Source organism: Musca autumnalis, unplaced genomic scaffold (genome assembly GCF_047663935.1).
Source record: "Musca autumnalis isolate F117 unplaced genomic scaffold, ASM4766393v1 scaffold_1, whole genome shotgun sequence".
NCBI classification, from domain to species: Eukaryota; Metazoa; Arthropoda; class Insecta; order Diptera; family Muscidae; genus Musca; species Musca autumnalis.
The window spans coordinates 58,041,334-58,066,896 of record NW_027411644.1 but is presented as its reverse complement, the minus strand read 5'-3'; the positions used below and the strand labels follow the sequence as shown (position 1 = coordinate 58,066,896).

Genomic DNA, 25,563 nt, shown 5'->3' with positions numbered 1-25,563 from the left:
GAATATCTCGACTAAAAATAATTTAAAAGTGGAGGATGTGTTGTTTTTGATATTTTATGTTTGTATACAAATTGTTACGAAAAGTTTCCTTTATGCAGCTAAAAGAATAATGGACATCCCGTAGCTGGCAACTGCCATTAAGGGGAGGACTCCCGATTGAAAACAAAATCATTATATATAATGAAATAAATGAAAGGAAATAAAAAAAAGTAAAAAAGTATCAGGAAGTATGGACTTGCCCCTGATGAAACTTGAAACCGTCATATGGAGGGCAGTGAATACAAGTTGCTAAAACAAAAATCAAAGCGATTCGAGAGATGGCCCTAAACTGAACTTTCCCGACATTTTTTGTGGGAGGTACCCGAAGGAGTGGACCGATTGAGTCCATATGAAACCTTATCTAAGTATGGAACCCTTTTAACGATGGCAAAGTATGGACCAAATCGGTTACTCCCTTCAAAAGTTATCCTACGCACAAATTTTCCGAAAACATATTCGAACTTTTGTGGGGGAGATACCGGAAGGAGTGGACCGATATAGCCCATCTTCGAACTTAAACTAAGTTTGGGTAAAATATTACGAAAGCCAAAATTTGAAACGAATCGGTTTAGCCGTTCGAGAGTTATCGTGCGCTCCAGCCAGTCAGACAGACGGACGGACATTGCTCAATCGACTCCAAATTGTCTGAAACACATTTCGTCCAAATGTGATGCACGTTTTGCCGGATTTTTGGGTAAGTCCGGATTTCCAAAACTACCTCAATTCTAGCTCTATTTAATACCATTTAGTAATTTTTGTACCCATAAGTAAGAATTTCCAAAACTACCTCAATCAAATTTCAAGTTTCCAGCTTTAGCCGTTCACCCAAATCCAGATGGTACCAAATTTAGTACCATTTAGTACGTTTCCTACCCATAAGTATGAATTTCCAAATCGTCATAAATCCTATACTCCAACAGCAATCTTTATTCCAAATTTCTGGATTCCAGCTCTATCCATTCACCCAATCTATTTTATACAAAATTTAGTACCATTTAGTACTTTTTGTAGCCATAAGTATGAATTTGCAAAATAACCTTAATCCTACACTTTAACAGTAAGCTTAATTCCAAATATCTGGATTCCAGCTCTATCCGTTCACCCAAGTCCAAATTGTACCAAATTTAGTACCATTTAGTACTTTCCGTACTAATAAATACGTATTTTCAAAACTAGTTCCATTGTACACTCCAACAGTAACCTTAATTCCAGTTTTCAGGATTGCGTTCGCCTAAATCTTAATTGTACCAAATTTGGTACCTGTTAGTACTTTTCGTACACATATGTACACCTTTCAAAACCACCTCGTTATATCAACCTAATTTTTAACCTTGATTCCCACTCTAAATTTCTGTCTTTATTTTTTAGTACTTTGTCAGTGATCGCCTTTCCAATATTCAGAACTATAGCTGTACCTGTACGCCAAATGCAAATGGTACCATATTTAGTACCTTTTAGTACTTTTCGTACCGTTCTAGTTCGAATTTCTTAAAACACAGCCTTATTTAACACCTTCGGACCAAGAGTGACCCTCACCCAAAATTTCAAGATTCTAGCTCCGCTTAACCTGGGCGTTGATTATCAGTCAGTCAGTCTGTCAGTCAGTCAGTCATCATTACTCAACTCCTTTATAATATTTATACCCTACTCCACAATGTGGGAAGGGTATTATAAGTTTGTTTTGGTAAAAATGCATGTAACACCACGAAATATTCGTCGTAGACCCCCAATGTTGTATGCCATTTTTCATATCTCGAGGAGATAAAGCAATATAGCTATGTGTGTCCGGCCATGTGTCTGTCTGTCCATTATAAATTGTAATCAAACTCCAGGCCGAAATTATGGACCGATCGTTACAAAATTTGGTATGGAGGTCGGTTTGACATCAGAATAGCTTTTGTTATTGGCGATGATCGTGAAATATTTGGGGGGGGTGAAATGGGCCAGAAACAAATTTTTTTATCCGATTTTGTATCTACTCTGTAGGTCGCAATCATAGTCCGATTAGGTGTGAGCTTTTGACAGAAAAGAAGCTTGCAATTTTACATGATGAGCAGATAGTTTTTAGCGGGTGAAATGTACCGAAACTTTTGTGTGAAAATTGGAAAATATTTTAATATATATCTTATATCTTTATTCTTGGTAGACACATACCGCCGACGTGAGTTACTTTTGAAATACGATCTCTCGTCCTTTCCATAGATGCCAATTATGTTGATAACAGATAACAGAGTTACAGCCTAGTATATACAGAAATTCCAAAGTTTTAATTGTGTATAGAGTAACCATAACCAAGTTAGAGTTCGCAGTTACAGTTTAATACTGAGAAACTTTTACACGAGGCAAGAATTTTGGTCAAGGAAGATGCCAACAATTTTGGATAATGTGCGGATAGTTCTTAGCGGGTGAACATTTGTGCCAAAAAATATGCAAATTCAATTTTTGGTCTATATTTTATTTCTAGAAGACATATTTCGGCAATCTACGAAAATAAACTTAATAACCAACATGAATATAGCGGTTAGATAACTGAACTACTGACTAACATATAAGTGTTTTTTTTTTTTTAATGTAGAGATTTTCTTGCAAAGTACAACATTTACATTCCATGTTATAAAATATCGCAATCATGATTTTTTAATTGTTACAAATTACAATGCTGTACGGGGTCTTGAAGTACTTTTGATACCTTTTGTAAAAAGTAATGTAATAGTACCTCGAAATATTGGATTTTTTTCATTGATCGATTCGATAAAAATCACCGTAAACTATTATTGTGGCAGACGAAGGCAAAGCTTGGTAACTAGTATATATATCGCACATCTATATATATAAAAGAGTAGTGAGGTGAGTGACTGAAGCTAGAAACTTGAATTTTTTACTGTGGATTGCTGTTGGTGTGTAGGGGTGAGATAAGGCTGGATTTTTCGAAATTCGAACTGGAAGGGTACGGAAAGTACCAAAAGGTACTAAATGTGGTACCGTTTGTATTAGGCAAACGGTAAGAGTTAGAATTCTGAAATTTGGAACCAGGGTCACTGATGGAGAGTTAGGAAGATGTACCAAAGGATTTTTGGAAATACGAACTACAAGAGTACGAAAAGTACTAAATGGTACTAAATTTAGTACAATTTGGATTTGTGTGAACGGATGGAGCTGGAATCCTGAAATTTGAAATTAGGGTCAATTGTGGAGAGTAACAATAAAAGGTTTTTGGAAATTCGAACAATTAGTGCACGAATAGTACTAAATGGTACTAAATTTAGTACAATTTGGATTTGGGTGAACGGATTGAGCAGGAATACAGACATTTGGAATGGGGGTTACTGATGAAGAGTAACAATGAAAGGTTTTTGTAAATTCGAACTATAAGGGTACGAAAAGTACTAAATGACACTAAATTTAGTACAATTTGGATTTGGGTGAACGGACACAGCTGGAATACTGAAATTTGAAGTTAGGGCCACTGGTGGAGAGTAACAAAGAAAGGTGTTTGGAAATTCGAACTACAAGTGTACGAAAAGTTCTAAATGGTACTAAATTTAGTACAATTTGGATTTGGGTGAACGGATTGAGCTTGAATCCTGAAATTTGTAATGAGGGTCACTGATGGAGAATAACAAAGAAAGGTTTTTAGAAATTCGAACTATAAGTGCACGAAAAGTACAAAATGGTACTAAATTTAGTACAATTTGGATTTGGGTGAACGGATAGAGCTGCAATCCTGAAATTTGGAATGAGAGTCACTGATGAAGAGTAAAAATGAAAGGTTTTTGGAATTCGAACTATAAGTGTACGAAAAGTAATAAATGGTACTAAATTTAGTACAATTTAGTTTTGGGCGAACGAATAGAGCTGTAATCCTGAAATTTGGAATGAAGGTCACTGATGGAGAGTAAAAAAGAAAGGTTTTTGGAAATTCGAATTAAAAGTATACGAAAAGTACTAAATAGTACTAAATATAGTACAATTTGGATACGGGTTAACGAATAGGGCCGGAATCCTGAAATTTGGAATGGGGGTCACTGATGAAGAGTACGAAAGATGTACCAAAGGTCGAAAAGTCCTAAATGGTAGTGAGTTTAGTATGATTTGGATTTAGATTTGAAGAGCTGGAATCCTGAAATTTGGAATTAAGATTACAGTTGGAATATAGAATTGAGATATGGAGGTAGCTTTAAAAAATCGTACTAATGTGCACGAAGCAGTACTAAATGGTACGGAATTTGCTACAATTTGTATTCGCGTGAACAGATTACTGTTGGAGTGTAGGATTGAGGTAGTTTTAGAAATTCGTACTTATGGAAAAGTGCTAAATGGAACTACATTGGCTATAAATTAGGTTTACATTTTGGAAAATCGTGTGCGAAAAGTGCTAAATGGTACAAAATTTGGTACTTTTTGGTATTTGCTATATGGTATAGAATTTTGTACAATTTGTGATTTTGTAAAGGTTAGAATTTTGAAATTCGGTATTAGATTAGCAATTGGTGTTTTGAGTGGATGTAGGGAGGAGGTTTTGAAAAGTCGTACTTATTTATACAAATAGTACTAAATAGTACTATAATGGATTTCAGGGGAACAGATAAAGCTGGAATATAAGGAAGTACTTTTTGAAACGTTTACCTATGTGTACGAAAAGTTGGGTAACATGTTGGTACCAAAACCATTTTGGTATTGTGTAAACAGTTAAGGTACTAAATTTGGTGTTGTTCCATTGATTTGATGTTAACACCAAGGCGTTTCTAAATAATGTACTGAAATTAAGTAGTCAAACGTGAAGTATCTTTTCAAAAATGTTTTTTGTTCTGACCGCTTTGGTATGTTAATTTGAAAACGTGGTCCAATGCGACAATTTTGTTATGTTTGTTAAGTTATTTACCCCCTGATAATAAAAAAGCCTAAATTGAAATACGCCCAAAAAATTGTCGGTTATATACGGTTGACATACCCGTGCACATTAAGTACAATTTTTTTTAAACAAGTTTTTCTAACCTTTCATGCCACAAATTCCGAATTTCGGTTGGAAAATGAGCAGAAGATCTTCAAAAAAATTTAAATCTTCAAAATATATAAATTTTAGTGTTTGGAAATTCGTACTGGAAGGGAATGCTGTGTTAGTGAAGGGTTAAAACCAGGAGTCAAGTCCGAAATTTGCAATATGATACGTAGTTTTGGAAATTCGAAATAAAAAATATGGTAGTTGTGTAGGGATGCGATACGGCAGATTTATTTTTTTTGTAAATTCTGACTACAATCGAAAAAAGTATTGGTAATAAAAATAGGTCGTAGTACAACAGAATCTCCAGTATTCATCATTCCCGTATTAAATATTGTTTACATATATTTTGTTCCCTTTCCGCATACGAAGTAGCGGGCACTTGCTAGTCATTAGATAAATGCATATGCGAAATTATGTCAGTTAATTGAAACTCCAAACTTTTCCTATAGTCCTGCTTGGTAATCCCATTTTCTAATGTTCACAAATACTATGGTAAGTTTTATTCCTACGTCATTAGTAATTGCTCTTCTATATCAGAAGATTTTTTGATCATCAATTATTGTCTACTAAAGTTTTGACAAGTTGATGGTGGCGCCGAACGCTAAGACGCCGGCAACTTTGACACTCAGTTGTCGGAGACCCAGGTTCGAATCCCAGCCTGTCTCATGCTGAAATAATTTTTTATTTTTGCCTTATTAAGGCGAAGTTCATTTATAATGATATTTTTATTTATTTATTTATTTATTTATTTATTGAAATTGTATTCACATGCCACAAGATGTAATAATCTTATATTAAGGCATGTGATAATATAATGGTAAATTTTACATATTTGGCGTAAGCAAAAGAAGGAACATAGAAACATTAACAAGTTAATTTGTAAAAATATTAAGTTACATAGTAGCAATTATAGTAGAGTAATATTACATATTATTGAGGTAAGATCGAGGAGATAGTAGATTTTATGAGTCGGAAGAACATCAAGGTCGCGGCGGTGCAGGAAACCAAACTGAACAACAACCACAGCTTAGAGCATTGTGATGGTTACAATGTTCTGAGGAAAGATCGCACCAGAAGTGGAGGTGGGGGATTGGCTTTCCTATTGCACCAGTCTGTCCAATACAGACCTATCTCGCTTGAGCCTGTCTTTAATGACCCATACATGGAATGTATGGGGGTAGCAGTCAGGTGTGGAGCTGCCGAGATAGAGTTGCTGAATGTATACATCCCGCCGAGAAATAGCTGTATCCCTGATTATAGGCCTGACATTAGCCCGCTCTTGCAAGGTCACAAGGAGATGTGACATTCGGCCCTCGGAAACGACTAGAGAGGTACAGCGCTGGCTAAGCAGATTGATAGTTCTACGTTTTGCACAGTCAATGAGGACGCCCCTGCCAGAATTAGAGGAGAGTGTCACAGTTCGCCTGACATAACCACCGTGTCACCTGGTCTGACAAATGACGTTACCTGGCAACCCGTCATTTCCCTTGGATCAGACCATCTCCCTATAATTGTCTCCATTAGCAGACCACCCGACTTCATCACCTCTGAACGCCGCACTTTCGTCAATAATAAAAAAAGCTGATTGGCCGAGTTTCAGAGAGTTCACCAATCACCGCTTCAGACAATTGCCCAATCCTTCTGATGTTCGGGTAGCGGAAAGGACGTTCCGGGACTTCATCACTGCTGCAGCCGCTCGCCATATCCCTGCTGGTCGAATACCCGAAGTAAGACCAAATTTCCCAGCAGAGGCGACGGGATTAGCAAACGAGCGTGATGAGCTTCGTCGTATCAACCCCAATGACCCCAGAGTCAGGGAGCTGACACTGGAAGTTAACAGGCTGGTCGGCGAGCATAAGCGGAACAAATGGTTAAATCATCTGAAGAGCTGCAACATTGGAGCCGGTATAGGTGAATTGTGGGCAACGGTTAAGTCACTCTCGAACCCTGGAAGAAGGGAAGATAGGACCTCAGTCACGTTTGGCGACGTTACGTTGACTGACCCGAAGAGGTGCGCAAGTATTTTCAATCGACAGTTTGTCGAGCATCCCGAGAGTGACAGGGCGAAGAGAAGAGTATTACGTCGCATCAGATCTCTTCCAGCCGAGGATGAACCACCACAATTTACAATGGATGATGTTGTCAATGCCATCAGGAACGCTAAATCATCTAAAGCGTTGGGCCCTGATGGAATCTCCATGGTAATGTTGAAGCAGCTGGATGAGCCGGGAGTCGAGTATCTCACCAAAGACTTCAACTTGTCGAAGTCTGGAAAATGGGCAGGGTGGTCCCACTACGGAAGCCAGGCAAGGATCCCAGCAAAAGTGAATCGTACAGACCGATTTCGCTTTTGTCGCCCGTAGCAAAGACACTTGAGGCCTTGATCCTCCCCAGTATCAGAAATAGCTATCAAGTTGCCGATCATCAACATGGATTCCGTAAGCAGCACAGCACGACAACAGCGCTGCACGCCATTACCACATATATCTGTAAAGGACTCAACCAGAGACGGCCGTGCGACAGAACAGTGATGGTGGCTCTTGACTTATCAAAAGCCTTTGATACAGTCAGGCACTCCACGCTGTTTGAGGACATTGAGCAGACAACCCTCCGGCCAAGCTTGAAACGTTGGATAGTCAACTATATGTGTGGACGCCAGTCGTACGTGGAATTCAGGAATAAGAAGTCCAAACCCCGTAGAGTGAAACAGGGAGTTCCCCAAGGTGGGGTGATATCTCCGGAACTGTTTAACCTCTACCTCTCCTGTATTCCACCCCCTCCAAACGGCATTGAGATCGTGACGTATGCGGATGATTGCACGATCTTGGCGTCGGTTACCTATCCTGATGACATCTGTGAGAGACTGAACAACTATTTAACTGATCTTACCACCTTTTTCCATTCGATGAATATGCAGATTTCCCCCACAAAATCTACAGCCACTCTGTTCACCACATGGACAGCGCAGTTTGGAAGTGAGTTGAATGTCGTGGTCGACGGTAGCAGAATTCCGACCACAAACTGCCCTAAAATTTTAGGGGTCACATTCGACACTACATTCACGTCGTGCGCACACGCCACAGCTATCTGCGACAAGTTGAAAAGTAGGAACAAGGTCCTCAAGTCCCTGGCCGGCAGCACTTGGGGTGCAGATAAAGAAACCTTGTTGACCACATATAACGCGATAGGTCGGTCTGTGGTAAGCTATGCGGCTCCAGTCTGGTCCCCGAGATTGTGTGATTCAACCTGGAAAAAGATACAAACTTGCCAGAATGCCTCCTCAAATCTTCAGTGGACCATCTACATGAGGAGGCAAAAATTCTTCCTGTAAAGCAACACAATGAGATGCTTTCGTTGCAGTACCTGCTTGGATGTTATCGTGTGAGCCATCCCAATCACCATCTTGTGGGTAGGCCCGGCCCATTCAGGGAGATCAGGAAGGATATCCATGCTCTAGAGGGAGAGGTCCAACGATACAGGAGAGAACCCCTAGATCAACAAGCATATCAAGCAGGATTGAATAGCATTCACACGGACGCAGTTGCCAAGGCCTTAAGCAATTATAGTGTGAATAAAGTACTCGGAGTACATCCTCCATCTATCGCAGCTGAGGAGCGTCAGCTGCCACGACAAACTAGAGTAGTTTTGGCTCAACTACGCTCGGGATGTTGCAGTCGCCTAAATTCTTATTGGGCGGAAATCGATCGTGCCGTGCAAGACATCTGCCCAGTATGCGGCATGGGCCCGCACGACACACAACACCTTTTTAACTGCCCCGCCAAACCTACCCATCTAACTCCAGTGGATCTGTGGCTACATCCCATCGCTGCAGCCACTTTTCTGGAACTGGAGATAGACCCAGAGCCTGATTGAACAGAGGAACGAACAAATAAACATAACAAAAACACTGTTACAACAACAACAACATATTATTGAAATAATTTAAAAAGTTAGCGTTTGAATGATATTGCGTTGCCTGTGATTTGAATTGCGTTAGGTAACGAGTTCCAAAGTCGGTCGAATCGAGTTGATAAAAAAATGCCATTCTGAGGGTAAATATCTGAATCGGATAGGTGTGAGTAGAATACCTCGATTGGATCTTCCAAATTGAATCATATCATACAGATAACCAGGCTCCTTTGTATAAATAATGCGGTGCAAGAAAATTAATACTTTTATTTTCAGCTTTGGTACCTTTTGATTCCATAGACGTATCTAATTATTGCATTATATGCTACTTGTAATCTTGTTTCACTTCTGCTATCACAGCTTGCAAATAGTTCGCATCCATACAGTAAAGTAGGCATCAAATACGTTTTTGAGAGTAGTATTCGAATATGCACTGGTGTACAGAATTGAGATTGGTACAAAGTGCGTAGCATACCAAAAATTTTACCAGTTGTATTGTTAACATGATCACTCCAAATAAGGCGACTGTTGAAAATGATGCCAAGATTTTTAGCTTTATCAACTATCTCTATGTGTTGATTGCCAATTAGAACATGATGATCGCTTGAGAGGTTTATGGATTTCCTGGTGATAATAATACACTTTGATTTGTTTGGGTTCAGGTGTAGTTTGTTAGTCGACGCCCATCTGTATATTCTCTCCAAGTCGTAATTCAGCATGCAAATACCATCGGACAATGATCGGATAGTACAATCGTGGTAAATCTGAACATCGTCAGCGTACATATGGATGCGAGAATGTTGTAGTTGCAGTGGGAGGTCGTTTATGTACATAGAGAATATAAGAGGACCTAGGACTGAACCTTGAGGAACACCTCTGTGGACTGCTAGTGGCGATGAAATTACATTTTTTAGTACTGCTGATTGTATTCGCTGGGTGAGATAAGTATAGAGCAATTTGACGGATGTAGTGGAGAAATTGAATTGCTCACGAAGTTTAGCACTCAATATGTCGTGATCCACACAATCAAATGCCTTTGAATGGTCTAATAGAACAAGAAATGGTATTTGATTACTGTCCATCTTGCTTCTTATATTGTCTGCGACATCTAATAAAGCGGTTATGCAGATATGTTTAGGCCGAAAACCTGGCTGTTTTCCTGACAAGAGTTTGTTAAAGTTAAGGAATTCGCTGATTTAAATGTGCATAAGTTTTTCAAACACTTTCGACAGATAAGGCAATATTGCAATTGGTCGATAACAATCCGTGGATTTTCCTTTCGATAAGGGTATTATTTTGGCGTGTTTCCAGATACTTGGATAATGGGTCGTGGTAAGTATGGTGTTGAAAATATGCTTGATTTGGTTGAGTACTTTCGGTAGTAGAATCTTTAAAAATTTCGGATGCACGTGATCTATACCAGCAATGAAACACATCTAAACTCATCATTTTTGGTGCAGAAAGTTGATCATATAGAAGGACTTTATTTATATTATCAACGAGAAAAAGATCCAAAAGTGTATTTGTATATGATGAGTAATGCGTAGGTGTATCGGAATTGATATTAGATAGTCCAATTGATGAAAAGGCATCTAAAAGGTGACTCTCTTTCAGCACATTCGAGTTGAAATCCCCTGTTATTAATACATCTTTATATTCTACTGCCAATATTTCGACCAACTCTATGAACTTATCATAAGCTATATTTCTATTCGGTCTGTACACGCAACCAATAAGAATCTTCTTCGAATTTATATTGCTCTCAATAAGAATATATTCAACGGAATCAGTGATAGTAGACGTTTTCACAATTTTGCAAGGTATATTCTTCCTTGCATTATAGCAACACCACCACCATGGGTTTGTCTATCATTTCGAAAAATATTGTATCCATTAACGCTTACTAAACTGTCCAAATTACTATCGCTAAACCAGGTTTCAGATACCCAAACAAAATCAATATTAGAATCCTCAAATGGATATCGAAACTCATCGATCTTTCTTGCCAAACTTTGTGCGTTGATGTGACAGAGATATTACGCTGTTTTGGTCAAATTCTCAACATGTTTTTTACAGTGACATTGGAACTCGAGTAAGTTAAATTATGTGATGTCATATATACGTGATAAAAACGAGGCAACGCAATATGTTATAAATGAAGTAAAGAGTTTTAGTTGAAATGATGATAGGTAATAAATTCTCTTTCGAGTTGAGCTGTTAGACCTAAGAGATACATTGAAAAAATTAGGAGTCTACCGAAGTCCCACGCATCCAACCATTACGCTATGTTTCACTATTTGTTTATACCCTCAACATTTAGGTCAACATTATTCTATTTTAACAAAATGGAAAAAAAAATTCTGACATTACAAAACAAACATTTTAATCAACGATTGTAGACAATTGACGTGCCCCACGGTTTTATTTTAGTCTAGTCTATGCATATGTTTATAATTCCCACGACTGTATCTATTTTATTATTTTTTGGTTTTTAGTACCTTTATCTTAAACATTGCAATGTATGTTTAACATAAAACCGTTTAACTTAAAAAGTTTTTTTACCTATTTTTATTTTCTAGTTTTTAGTTTTTATTTCGCATTCTGTTTAATTCGTTTAGTGCTTCATTATTGCAAGGTTTCTTGCCCGTTAGTTTATTGCAGTCCAACTCCTCTATACGTAGTCCCTGCAAAGATCTTACTCTACTAAGAGCCACGTAGGCTTGACCTTCTTCAAACAGTTTCGCACCTAAGTATACGACTGCGTGATCCACTGTGCTGCCCTGCATTTTATGTATAGTTGAAGCCCATGAGAGTATTAAAGGCAACATTCTTCTTTCAGCCGTCCCGTAATTGTACTTAGCTGGAAACTGTATGGCTTTCGGGTGTATAAGATGTCCTGTATAGTGCACTGTATTCTTCTTGTCAAGTCCTTTTATTTGATACCCATATTGGTGGGATTGATAAAAAGTTGTTATCAGCCATTTGGTATCGGCGGCCATCTTAGATTTCAATTTTGCATAGTAAATTGTATTCTACTTGTTGAGACCTTTCATTTGATACCCATTTTGAGGGGATTGATAAAACCTAAGTTATCCGCCATTTTGTAGAGGCCGTCATCTTAGATTTTAATTTTATATAGTACATTGTATACTACTGGTTGAGCACTTTCATTTGACACCCATATTGATGGGATTGATAAAACCTACGTTATCCGCCATTTTGTAACGGCCGGCATCTTGGATTTAAATTTTTTATAGTATATTGTATTCTGCTTGTTGAGCCCTTTCATTTGATACCCATATTAATGGGATTGATAAAACCTACGTTATCTGCAATTTTGTAGCGGCCGCCATCTTGGATTTAAATTTTTTATAGTATATTGTATTCTGCTTGTTGAGCCCTTTCATTTGATACCCATATTGATGGGATTGATAAAACCTACGTTATCCGCCATTTTGTAGCGGCCGCCATCTTGGATTTAAATTTTTTATAGTATATTGTATTCTGCTTGTTGAGCCCTTTCATTTGATACCCATATTGATGGGATTGATAAAACCTACGTTATCCGCCATTTTGTAGCGGCCGCCATCTTGGATTTAAATTTTTTATAGTATATTGTATTCTGCTTGTTGAGCCCTTTCATTTGATACCCATATTGATGGGATTGATAAAACCTACGTTATCCGCCATTTTGTAGCGGCCGCCATCTTGGATTTAAATTTTTTATAGTATATTGTATTCTGCTTGTTGAGCCCTTTCATTTGATACCCATATTGATGGGATTGATAAAACCTACGTTATCCGCCATTTTGTAGCGGCCGCCATCTTGGATTTAAATTTTTTGTTGAGCCCTTTCATTTGATACCCATATTGATGGGATTGATAAAACCTACGTTATCCGCCATTTTGTAGCGGCCGCCATCTTGGATTTAAATTTTTTATAGTATATTGTATTCTGCTTGTTGAGCCCTTTCATTTGATACCCATATTGATGGGATTGATAAAACCTACGTTATCCGCCATTTTGTAGCGGCCGCCATCTTGGATTTAAATTTTTTATAGTATATTGTATTCTGCTTGTTGAGCCCTTTCATTTGATACCCATATTGATGGGATTGATAAAACCTACGTTATCCGCCATTTTGTAGCGGCCGCCATCTTGGATTTAAATTTTTTATAGTATATTGTATTCTGCTTGTTGAGCCCTTTCATTTGATACCCATATTGATGGGATTGATAAAACCTACGTTATCCGCCATTTTGTAGCGGCCGCCATCTTGGATTTAAATTTTTTATAGTATATTGTATTCTGCTTGTTGAGCCCTTTCATTTGATACCCATATTGATGGGATTGATAAAACCTACGTTATCCGCCATTTTGTAGCGGCCGCCATCTTGGATTTAAATTTTTTATAGTATATTGTATTCTGCTTGTTGAGCCCTTTCATTTGATACCCATATTGATGGGATTGATAAAACCTACGTTATCCGCCATTTTGTAGCGGCCGCCATCTTGAATTTATAATGATAATGAATAAATATAATTGTATTGTCACCAAAATCCAAAGTGTATACAAAATTTCAGATTAATCGGTTGACAGGAAGAGGGTGAAATTTGAATTACTAAATTTGACCCAAGAATAAATAGTAAATAAAATGACCCAAGAATAAATAATAAAACAAACGGGGTGAGCTAAATAAAACCATTTAAAACGTATTTTGATGCGTTTATTGTTCAAAAATTGAAGATGTAAAAAGAGAACGTGTTACGAGCTAAATCATAGAAAGGAATAATTTAAGAAGAATATTTATAATATACTAGCGGACCCGGCGAACTTCGTCTCGCTATTAAGGAATAAAATTTCATACAAAAACTCAATTTTCGACTTTTCCAATTTTCCGACTTTTCCAGAGAGATTTTCCAAAATTTTCTTCCGTAAAGACCTTCTCCTCGAAAATACGAATAACTGACAAAAAATTTTACAGAAATCGGCCTAGCCGTTCTCATTTTATGAATTACTATACATTTTTTACACCATTTTTATATATATAGATCTGTGGTAAGTATTAATACACATCTTAACACAATTCATTATCGCTTCATTTCATTAAACTTCTATACATTTTATTTCAGGAACTTTTGAATGCTCTGAAGGACACACGAGAAAAACATTTTAAGGACCAAATAAACATAAGTCGCTGTATCAAGTAGTCACACACAATTTCCAGCATCAAGGATCAAGATGAACCTATTATATACATATGTATACAAGTTTATATTGCCCTTTGTAAAATTTTTGCACTCCATGTAATGAAATAAAGTGTGGCTAACGAATATATGCATTTACCCATTTTTCTGACTTCAAGTTACTTCTAATTTTGGCTATAATTTTTGACTACCCAATTACTGGTTATTGGTAATGCAATGACGGGACAATTGGCTTTCCGACGACTATCGAACTGGTTACCGGTAATGTAATGAAGAGACAATTGCTTTCACACGACTATCGAATTGGGTGGTTACTGGTAATGCAGTGAGGGGACAATAGAGCCCTCCCTATGACATCCCCATGTTAAATTCACCAGTCTATAGCATTGCGAGTAGATTGGGTGGTAACTAGTTGTGTCTACCAGTAGCCAGCAAAGTTGCTAGTTATTCCCTAGTTACCCGAACAACTGGGTTGTTTTGTACACTTATGAAGTATCCTTCCACAAACAGTGTTGCTTCGATAAAGTCCTTGTTTTTCCTTATAATATTCATTATAGCTGGCTCATAAAATCTAACCTATTTATGTTGGCTCAGACCCAGAGCAATAACAACACCCGATATTTTAGCGATCAATTTTTCTTAATGCCAACATTGGACCCCATTATGGAATAGGAGTTATAGGAATTTGAAGTTTCACGAAGAACTGTAATATCAGTAGAAGTTCAAGTTTATTTTGCACCACCTCTCTTCTATCATTCGTTTTTCGTTAGTTCCTTATAAATCTAACAAGAAGCTGTTAAGATATGCCAAATTTTTAACGCATTATAGACAATTAAAGGCCACAGCCTTCAAATCGTCTTATTTCCCCAGTATTAAAAACATCGTTTGACCAATTTTAGTGTATTAAACTTGAAATTGCTATTCAAAATTTGTGGTCGCACTCAAATTATTAAAGAATGTGCTATTTCGGTGAAACACTTCAAACCGTACAAATTTTGGGCCTTTTGAAAAAAATTATTAAAAAAATTTGTTGAAAGATACTTCATAAGTGTACAAAACAAGATATACAAACATATCCCACGATATTCGACTAATGTCAACTAAAATGAAGTAACAAATAAAAATTTGAAATGTGCTATTGAAATGAAACGGAGTGTATGTCGCAATCATATAAAAGAAATTCCTTGGAAAATAGTGCCCAGGTGTAGTGGAGTAGGGTATCACATGGTCGGCCCTGTCCGACTATAACCCTCTCTTACTTATTTTATTTTATATTTTATATTCTATATTTATGTCATCAGTAACTCGAAACTATCCAAAGCGTTTGGTCCCTGATGGAATCTGCATGGCTTCAGTAGCGGGACCACCGTGTCCATTGAAAGCTGAAAAATTTAGTGAGTTACTCGACTTCCGCCTCATACATCTGTTTCAGCATCACCATCGAGATTCCAACAAAGGTGAATCGTACAGACCGATTTCGGTTTTGTCTAAACGTCGACGTATCAAATTTCATTTTATGAGCAAAAGTTTTATGATAATCCTTCGTAAGATATTGCAAATCCTGCACTGGATTTGTATGCTATTTCTCATTTAATATAATGTACAAGTTAATATCCACGCCACGTTTTTCCCTCTCAACTCTTGTTTGGACATGTAATTTTGTATTTTAATTTCATGGGCGTTTTTCGTCCATGTTGGGATCCTTCGGTTTCGTTTAGTTTGTTGTTATGTGGGTTGGATTTTTGTTTGCCTCTGTGGTAGCAAAACAGCAAACAACAAAAGTTTTAATATATTTTTTAGATAATAAATAACAAAGTTGTACTCCATTGGTGTTGTTCTTGTCGAAAATTATCACAAAATACCAGTAATATTATGTTTTGCAGTAAATTAAAAATGAAGAACATTTTTTCTGGACATGATTGTGGTGATGGTTTGTGTTGTTGAATAATGAGTTAAATTATTATTTTTTTTTGTTGCCTAACATTAAACCCATGTTGTTTGTTATAATTACATTGAAGTTATTTATTTTTTTGACTAGGTTGCTTCTACTTATTTTACATGTAACTATGATGTTAAACCTTGAATTATGTCTTATGCTCGAATATTTGTTTCTATTTAAATGTTCCTTTTATTCAAAACGTTTGTAAATGTAGGTTTTGAGATATTTTATTTATCTCAAAACCTACATTTAACTTTCACTGGGTTTCATATAGACATTTGAGCATTGATTTCATTTTTGCACTTACATTTTTAGAACCGTTTAATAGGACCGTTTAACAGTATTCATGCATTATTGGCGGCTTTGTGATTAATTCTGAAAATATATAAAAAAGAGAAAAATTGTTATTTTATCTAAAATACGTATTTAAAGACTACGGATCTTCAGATTTAATAGAACCATAAGTTAATTTTACAAAGCTGGTTAAACCTTTTGTCCCACTTTGGTTATATTTTCGTCATGCTACGTACTGGTCAAAATCACTGATCTATCTGCGCATAAATCGAAGTATGGACCTAATCGATTACTCCCTTCGAAAATAGTCGTACGCATAATTTTAGCAAAAAAGCTTGAACTTTGAACGGACAGGGCTAAATTGATTCCAAATTGTCTGAAACAGGCTTCATCCAAACATAAAAAATATTATTTCGATGTTTCGAATGAGACGTATCAAAGAGCCCTAAAGGCTGAGTGTATAAAAATAATCAGTTGGGTTTAGACCTAAAAAACCATAACCTCTAAAACCATAAACAAGAACTTTTATCGATTGAAGTATATAAAATGAGGTTACAGAGGGGACCGCCTAATTATCAAGTAACTTGTTGTAGTCATGACCAAAAGGACTCAACACAAGAACGGAATATTTACAAAGCGGTTATACAATATATTCGGATAGCAAAATAAGGTATTGTAAATACATATGTAACAAGTAAAAGAGTATCAGTCGGCTTTGCCGACAGAGATATACCCTCAGCCTATGTGAATTGGAACTTTCATCTACGGACAGATCCAATGTATTTAGAGTCTTTTCTGAATTTTGTGTCACTTTTTGGACATTTGAACTTGCCGACAAAAATATGGATTAGGATTAAAGTTCAAAAGTTTTGCGGAGGAGGGAATGGACCGACATAGTGCATTACGGAAGTTAATCTTATTTTGAGAGTTATATCTTTTCGATAGATATCGCACCCACTAGTGATTACAGTCGGTTATCCTTCACCTGTTGGACCAGTATGCCACGGAAAATATAAGTTGGCTGTAAACAGGACCACAAAGAACATCATCGGTATAAATTTCCAAAGGATGTCCGAACAGACCTTAAACTGCACTTGGACACAAATGTTGAAGTTTTGTGGGGGAGGTATCTTAAGGAGAGGACCGATATGGACCATTTTTGAAGTTAAACTAAGTTTGGACAAAATATGACGAAGGCCAACTTTTGGACCAAATCGGTTTATCAGTTCGAGAGTTATTGTGCTCTCCAGCTACTACATATGCTGCCATAGGGGTTTTTTACAACTTTCGGGCTGTTTTCCCAAGAAGTATGGACTTGCCACTGAAAAAACTTTTACCGTCGTAATTGAGACAGCGATTGCAAGTTGCTTCAACAGAAATCAAAGTTTGTCAAGAGCAGGTCTTAAAGTGAACTTATCCGAAATTTTGCGTCCATATTCAAACCTGATCTATATCTGGTAGATATATTAGGATGCGTAAAGTATGGACCAAATCGATCCTTCCCTTCAAAAGTTATCGTGTGGACAAGGCCAAATTTTGGATCGAATCGGCAGATCCGTTCGAGAGTTATCTTGCGCTCCAACCACTACACACGATGTCATAGGGGTTTTTGAACCTTTCAGGCTATTTTCTCAGGAAGTATGGTTTTGCCCCTGACGAAACTTGTACAACCGTATGGATGCCGTGAATACAAGTTGTTACAACAAAACTCAAAACGATTCGAGAGCAGGTCCTAAACTGAACCCAGCAAAAAAAGTCCTCCCAAAATCATGGGTTTGTAAGGGGTTTTTGGCATCCGTAACTACTCCCCATTATTTTTACAAGGGCATGTCGCACTCAGTTTCTAGTTATTTTATGACCACTAGAATAACTAGTTAATCTGTGGCCACTAGAAGTTGAAAAGTAGGGTGAAAAAAATTCTATTTTTAGAACAGAGAATTTGTTTTTAATTTCATCACACTTCTTACTTTTATTTTACTTTATTTTATTTCGCTGTCTGCCCGTGTTGATCCCACGAACCTTCTGATTTCTAGCCACAGACACTACACACTGTGCCACGCAAAATACGTAGTGACCGTTAACCGAAAGGTTTTTAAAAAAGATTTAAACGAATTTTATTCTGATCGAAGTCATAGCTGAATTAAGACTGACTTCTTCTTTATTTAAAAAATTATAATATAGCTTTACATTGTTAACCAAAAATGCTTACATAGCTAAATACTAGTTTTAATAAATTAAGAAAATGTTATGAGCTGATTTCTTCGAATTGTTTATTTGGTGATTTTAATTATTTAGAATTGTTTTTGATTATTGAAGTAACCTGGAATTTTGCTATGAGAAAATATTTAATGCCGGAAATGGTAATTAGGTTACTGTCTGTTAATTTCTTTAATAAATTCTTCGAATTTATCAGGTGGGTAGGTGTTTGCATATGTAACTACCCTCCCCTTTAGATCAGAATTCTCCTGAATTCGATTATTCAAATTTATTTTGATATGACTGAATTTTGTTCTCCAAAAACAAATTATTAATATGACTGTAAATATGATGAAAATATTACATCCATATATAATTTTATTGTGAATTTTCAAGTTCGAAATATTTTGAATGTTGTCTCTATTTTCATCATATATTTGCTCAAATGTTAGCTTGTTTGTAAAATTATATATATCATCATATTGTATGCTCATAATATTTTCTTCTACTTTTTCAATTAGATTAGAAAAATAATAATCATTAATTTTTATTGAACAATTGTAAAACTTAATCAAGTTATTTCTATTTAGAATTGTGTTATTTTTAATACATGTATTGTTTACAAATAAATTGAAGGCATTTTTAACCAATATTATTTTTTCATTTAATGATATAATTTCCAATTCTTTACTTGTTACTAATTTACAATTTTTTGTTATTATACAATGATTGCTGGGTTTTAATTGTCTAAAATGTTTATTTTCTTCAAATCTCATGGTTTTATTTTTGTATGTGAACAATTCTTCTATTGGTGCTTCTATTTCTTTCTGTTCATTATTTGGTAATGGTACAATTGTTCTTATTTTAACTTGTATAAACTCTTTTGGAATTTTTATTCCTATTATTAAATAAGTATCATTAAAGGTTGTTATTCCTTGTTGTAAATATTTAAGCTTGTTGAAATCAATATTATACTTGTGTATTTCATTGTTTGTTAAAATGTTCGGATGGAATATTCCGTATTTAGCTGAAATTACATTGTCTTGTAGTTGTTCTATTTTACTTTTTAACAGTTGAATTTTTGTCATTTGTTGTAAATACATATGTTGTTGGTATTCTTGATTTTCAAATTTATTTATTACATTTAAATTTCTTTCCATTTCTTTTTTATCATTTTTAACAATATTTTTTATTTGTTCTATCGCTAAATTAAAATGATTGTTAATATGTATTTGTTCATTTAATGTGTTCTCAGTTTGTAATAAGTGTTTTTGTATGTTCTGTCTGTCATAATCGTCCATGGTTCCAAATGTCCACTTTGATAAAGTTCCTACTGCGTTTATAAGTCCTCGCTTTTGTCTTTTTATTGGAACTAATGTCATTAATTTATTTCTTGTTTCTAGTAATTCCGTTTGTAGCATATTTTTGTTGCTTGCATTCATGAGTATAACATCATCTGTCATTTCATCAATAATGTTTTCTATTTCCTTAGTGTCCACTATGTGTAAAATTATGTCACTGTCCATAACTATATCCTGGTCTCTTATTTGTAAGTCGATAAATCCTTTTTGGTCTACCAATTCTGTTAAAGTCAATGCGGTTTCACTCTGTGCTATCCATATGCACGTTGTCATCATTATTGTCATCAATAGTATCTGTAAATTTTAGAGGTTTTTTTTAATGTTACTTGGATGAATGTTTTGTAGTTTGCTTTTCCTAAACTTTGGCTGCTGCTTATGCCTAACAGCTTTATAATTTTTAATAAATCCTTCTGATCTTGTTTCCTCATAATTTTCTCTCTTTTTGTTTAACTTGTGAATGATTTTGTGTTTTGTCGTTTCTATGTTATTTTTTACTACTTCAAGATCTACTTTATTATTATGTACTTCGTTTGGTGTACATTTTATTGTTGAGTGGAATCTGTCATTATAGTTTCTAATAGCTTTCTGTATTAATTGTTTGACTGACAAACTTTTTTCTAACTTATATAAAATTCTAAATTTCTCTCCTATGGTGTTGTGAAATCTTTCGATATCTGAATTGCCTGTATGACTATTAGGTTTTGTTAGATGAAGTTCGATGTTTTCATTGTTTAAAAATTCCTTTATTCTAGTAGTTTTGAATTCATTGTCTGCTATTATTTTACTAGGTACTCCTATTTTTGTAAAGTGCTCTTCCAATTGTTCCATAATTGTAATCTGATTTCTATCATTTAAAGAATACGCTGCTCCGAATTTTGAAAATTTGTCAATAACTGTTAAGAAATGATGTCCTTTCATGACATAGGTATCTGTATAAGTTCGATACATTGGTTACGCCAATGTATATGTTCGATACTTTGTTTCCCCTTCCCAGCATTACAATTAACTACGTTAATTGGCCGCTCTTTGAGCCCTATGGGGAAATCTTCTCTGCACTTCTTCCAGGAGCCTTATTCGCCTAGTTCGGATTGTAGGAGAGAGTTTCGCTCTTTCCTACTACCTCTCCTGGAAGCCTTATTCGCATAGTTCGGATGCAGAGGGGCGCTTTCCAATGCTGCGGTCGTAGTTGTTGATCACGGCCTTTGATCGTTATTTTGCCCTCGGCAACTACACTTGTTATTTCGCTTTCGTTAACAACACACGTCATAAAGGTAAAGTTTGTTTCCTTGAAACACATTACTTACCAATAAAGAATTGAAAAAACTTATATCTATACAAATTACATACACCACATTTGTTTTATTTCTTTTCTTTTTGGGATTCGTCTACACTGGTATCACGCCAACATTTTGATCCAATCGAGCCGGATCAATAACCTGCATATTGAAGTTGTTGCTAATCTTGGTTTCTTTCCCTATTTTCAAAGGAGAAAAATCATCAACATCATCATCCCCCCTCATCAGTGCGCATCATCTCACCATCATCCACATCAAAAATCATCCAAATAACCAAAATATCCACAAACAACATCATTTACTAAAAGGTACGTAGTTCAGTTTCTTTTATATTGAGCATACCGCGAGTGTTGTTGTTTTGCTTTTTTTTCGGTTTTAAAAAAGTGATATTTTTGATATTTCGTTCGCTACGTCGCGTACTGGTCGCCCTACAATTGCCTTAACGCGTGTGTTATAACATAAAAACCATCATACAGTCCACTTATTGTCGTACAATTTGCTAAATAATCGTATTAAAATAACCAATAATCCCAATATTGTGCTTTATTTTAATACATTCGCTGATTATATACAAAAAATCTAAATTATTCTAATTTAATTTCTGCCTAATTTGCATTTGTTCGCATTCTATTGCTTTAATTTGTTTGCCGGTGATCGATTCTGTAGTGCTTGTTTATTATTTCTACCTAAGGGCTTACATACACACATTCCCTTAATCGTTGAAATTGTCAGCCACTAGTGAGAAAAAACAATAACAACACTACTATTCTCCATCGTGCCCTTTTATTTGCAATTCTAAAAACTACCAACAATTTTCTAATCTCATTTGTCGTTTGGGTTTTTGTCGTTTAATCGCAACAACAAAAATACCCAAAAATTCCAGCATCCATACAAGCTAGCAACAATTTATTTCTTTTTTTCCAACTCTCTTGTCGTTGGTTGGTTTGTGTGTGGTTTGACTAACATACGTTGATCGCTCTGCCGACGCGACGCTGCTTGTGTTTTCCTTTCTTTTATTCGTTTTCGTTGCTGGCTGTCGCACCTTGGGCACCAGTGTAAAAAATAATATTTTTTTGATAAATTTTTAATAAAATTTTGTTTGTTATTTTTTTCGAATATAATTTCGTGTCGCGATTAAATATTGATTGTTCGTAATATTATTCGAATAAAGCACCCTACTATCGGCATTATTGATAATATTTATATTATAAATTGACATTTTATTTACATATTTTGTTGCTATTATTTAAAAATATTTATTTATAAATTCAATTCTAATTTGTTTTCGAAATATTTTTTGGATAAATTCGTTTTTACCACATAGTGTGACGTGCACCCTACTGTCGGTAATAGACGATTTTCTCATTATTTTGTCGCAAACTTGTGATTTTTCGAAATTTTTCGTACTTTTTTTGTGCGCTTTTCGGTGCTATTAGCCATCGTGCTTATTTCTCCCGATCTTTTTCTGCAAAGTAGACCGTGTGTACCCTACATTCGGTTCTAGTTGACTTTCTGAAATAGTTAAAAAAGTGATTTTTTTGAGAATTTTGAATTTTCTGTCGATTCTTTTTGGTTTTTTCTTGTCTTAAATCATGTCGGTCACTCCTGTCACACAATTTATTCGTGCTTCTGACAATGTTGTCAAATTCATTGCTGGCTTTAATCTGATTAGGCCAGAAAACCACACTGTTTTCAATCTTGAGATTCGTAACACGGAACTTCAAGATTTGTGGAATAAAGTGAAGGATACTTATGATAAGTATCTGGATCATCTTATTACCGTAGAGGGTACTAGTTCAAATGACATTTCGTCGGCTGACGCAAAGTATCAAACTACTTGCGAAAGCTACGTCGCTTGTTTGTCGACAATTAATGAAAAATTGCAGGAGCTTAAGTCAGTAAAGTCTTCCCCTGCTTCCCCATCTGCCTTGCTCGTTAGTACTCCTCAAAACAGTCCATCCCAAAATAGTCATCGGATCAATTCTGCGATTCGTGGGTCCAATATACCTAATATTGGTCAACAACCAGCCTCTAATGGTGGCAATATCTCTATTCATAGTTCTATTTCTCCACATTTATCGAATACTGCTTTCCCAGATGTCCAAAACCCTTCGGACATTTCTATTGCTAATTGGACCTTACCACCATACGTTTCGAATAACATGCATCATCTTCATTTACCACCGTGTGACATTGAAGATTTCCATGGTGACTTCTTATCGTGGCCCACTTTCCGGGATCTTTTCTCAGCCATGTTCATTAATAACGCTGGGCTAAGTGACATTGAAAGGCTTTGTCACTTGGTGCAAAAAACAAAAGGTGAGGCTAGGGAAATCGTTGCAAAGTTTCCGCTCACTCACAAAAGTTTCGCTTTAGCTTGGAAGTCGTTAAAGGATACGTACGATAATAAACGTATTCTAGTCCATAACCATCTCATGCTCTTATTTGATCTTCCTGCCTTTGAAACTGAAACTAGTTCTAATTTGAAAACTTTACAGCGTGGAATAAATAGTTGTATTTCTGCTATGTCAGTCTATGATGTAGTCACGGATCATTGGGATCCAATTTTGGTTTTCATTTGTCAACAACGTTTGCCTAGACTAACTGTTTCTTTGTGGGAGCAGAGTATTAAGGACAAATCTTCATTATCCTCGTGGGAAGAATTAGACAAATTCCTCACAGAAAGAATTCAGACATTAGCTTGCCTTAGAGACATGAGAGGTTCTTCTTCTATTTCAATTCCGAAAAGTAGAGCCAAAACTAATCTAGCTACTTCTTCGGTTAAAGATAAATCTAAATCGGCCTGCATACTTTGTAGAAAAGAATCCCATTCACTGCGTTCTTGTCCTAAATTTAGAGCACTTTCGTTTGAAAAGAGATTTGAAGCTGCCAAAAAGCAGGGTTGTTGTATAAATTGTCTTTCGGTGGGACATTCAGTCAAAGACTGCTCTAGTACCCACAATTGTAATATTTGCAATAGTCGCCATCATACTATGCTGCATAGGCCTTCGTCATCTCCTTCACCTAGACCATCCACATCTCTTTCGTCGTTGACCAATAGCCATCCTCCACAAGTAGATGGAAATATAGCTTCTACTTCCACCGGCGCTAATCCTAGAGCCATGAATAGTCAAGTGTTCCATACATCCCAAGATCGGAATGTCTTGCTAGGTACTGCGATGGTCAACATTGTTCATTTAGGAGTTTCGTATCCTGCTCGGGCTCTTATAGACCCAGGTTCAGAAGCTTCTTTTATTACTGAACGTTTGCAAAAGCGCCTTAAATTACCCACCCAGTCAATCACTGCTACTGTTTCTGGTGTTAATAGTTCAACATATGCTACTTCGAAGAAAAATTGTTCGCTTCGCATTGGTTCTCGTTTCGATTCCTCCTTAATTGTAGAAACTTGTGCGTTTGTTCTTCCAAAAATTTCCGGAAGCCTTCCCTCATGTCCCCTCAGTTCAAACATCACTTCTCGATTGCCTAATATTAGTTTAGCCGATGATCGTCCTTTTGATTCACGACCTGTCGATTTATTGTTGGGGGCAGATTTGTATCCACAGATTTTGCGGGAAGGGACGCAAAGAAACATTCTGGGTTCTATGTTAGCCCAAAACACGATATTTGGCTGGATTCTGACTGGTCCCATGCCTTCTTCCTCAGTCCAGGTCTTCACGACTGTGTTGGATATAGCTGAGGAAGAATCTCTCAACGAAACACTACTCCGGTCACCATCGGACATGTTTCGTGAGAGGAATTATCGTGCCACGACCGTGCGAGATTCGGATGGTCGTTACGCAGTAACGCTTCCCTTTAATTCCGGATTTCCGCAAACATTGCAACTGGGGGATTCTCGTAGAAACGGTTTGAAACAGTTTTGTCGGTCGAATAAATCTCTTCTTCGAAGACCTCTCGCTTGCTGCATTCCACATTCATTAACCTCGACAAACCGACCACAAAACTCGTAGTATTTTATTTTTTTAACTTTCAATGGTATTATTCTGAATCATCTTCTTCCAACTCTTCAGGTAGATGTAGTTCTATAGATAGTGTCGATCCCAAGCATTTTCCTTTCCAAATCATTTGGTGTAGAACTTCTCCTTCTGACCCTATTCAAAATTTAAGTTGCAAACGGTCACATGTGGGATACACTGTGCGCCCTTCCTCGCCATTCGTACACCTTGTCAATTAGTAGATGACACTCAGTATCATTATTCACTCGAAGCTCACATTATTCGTCGATGATTATCCATCACAAACTTTGAACTGAGGAAGTGGACATCAAATCATATTTCTCCTTTGTCTCGCTTTTCTCCTGG

At 36.3% G+C, this 25,563-nt stretch overlaps 1 protein-coding gene across 1 annotated transcript in view; it reads right to left on the bottom strand.

Annotated features, from left to right (window-relative positions):
• The window catches only part of TyrR (Tyramine receptor), a 273,095-nt gene that overhangs the window by 53,480 nt on the left and 194,052 nt on the right, over positions 1 to 25,563 (bottom strand). The window contains exon 3 of the mRNA XM_073975404.1: positions 16,406 to 16,473. The gene's annotated coding sequence lies outside the window, so the exon portion shown is untranslated. The remainder of the gene's footprint in view (positions 1 to 16,405; positions 16,474 to 25,563) is intronic.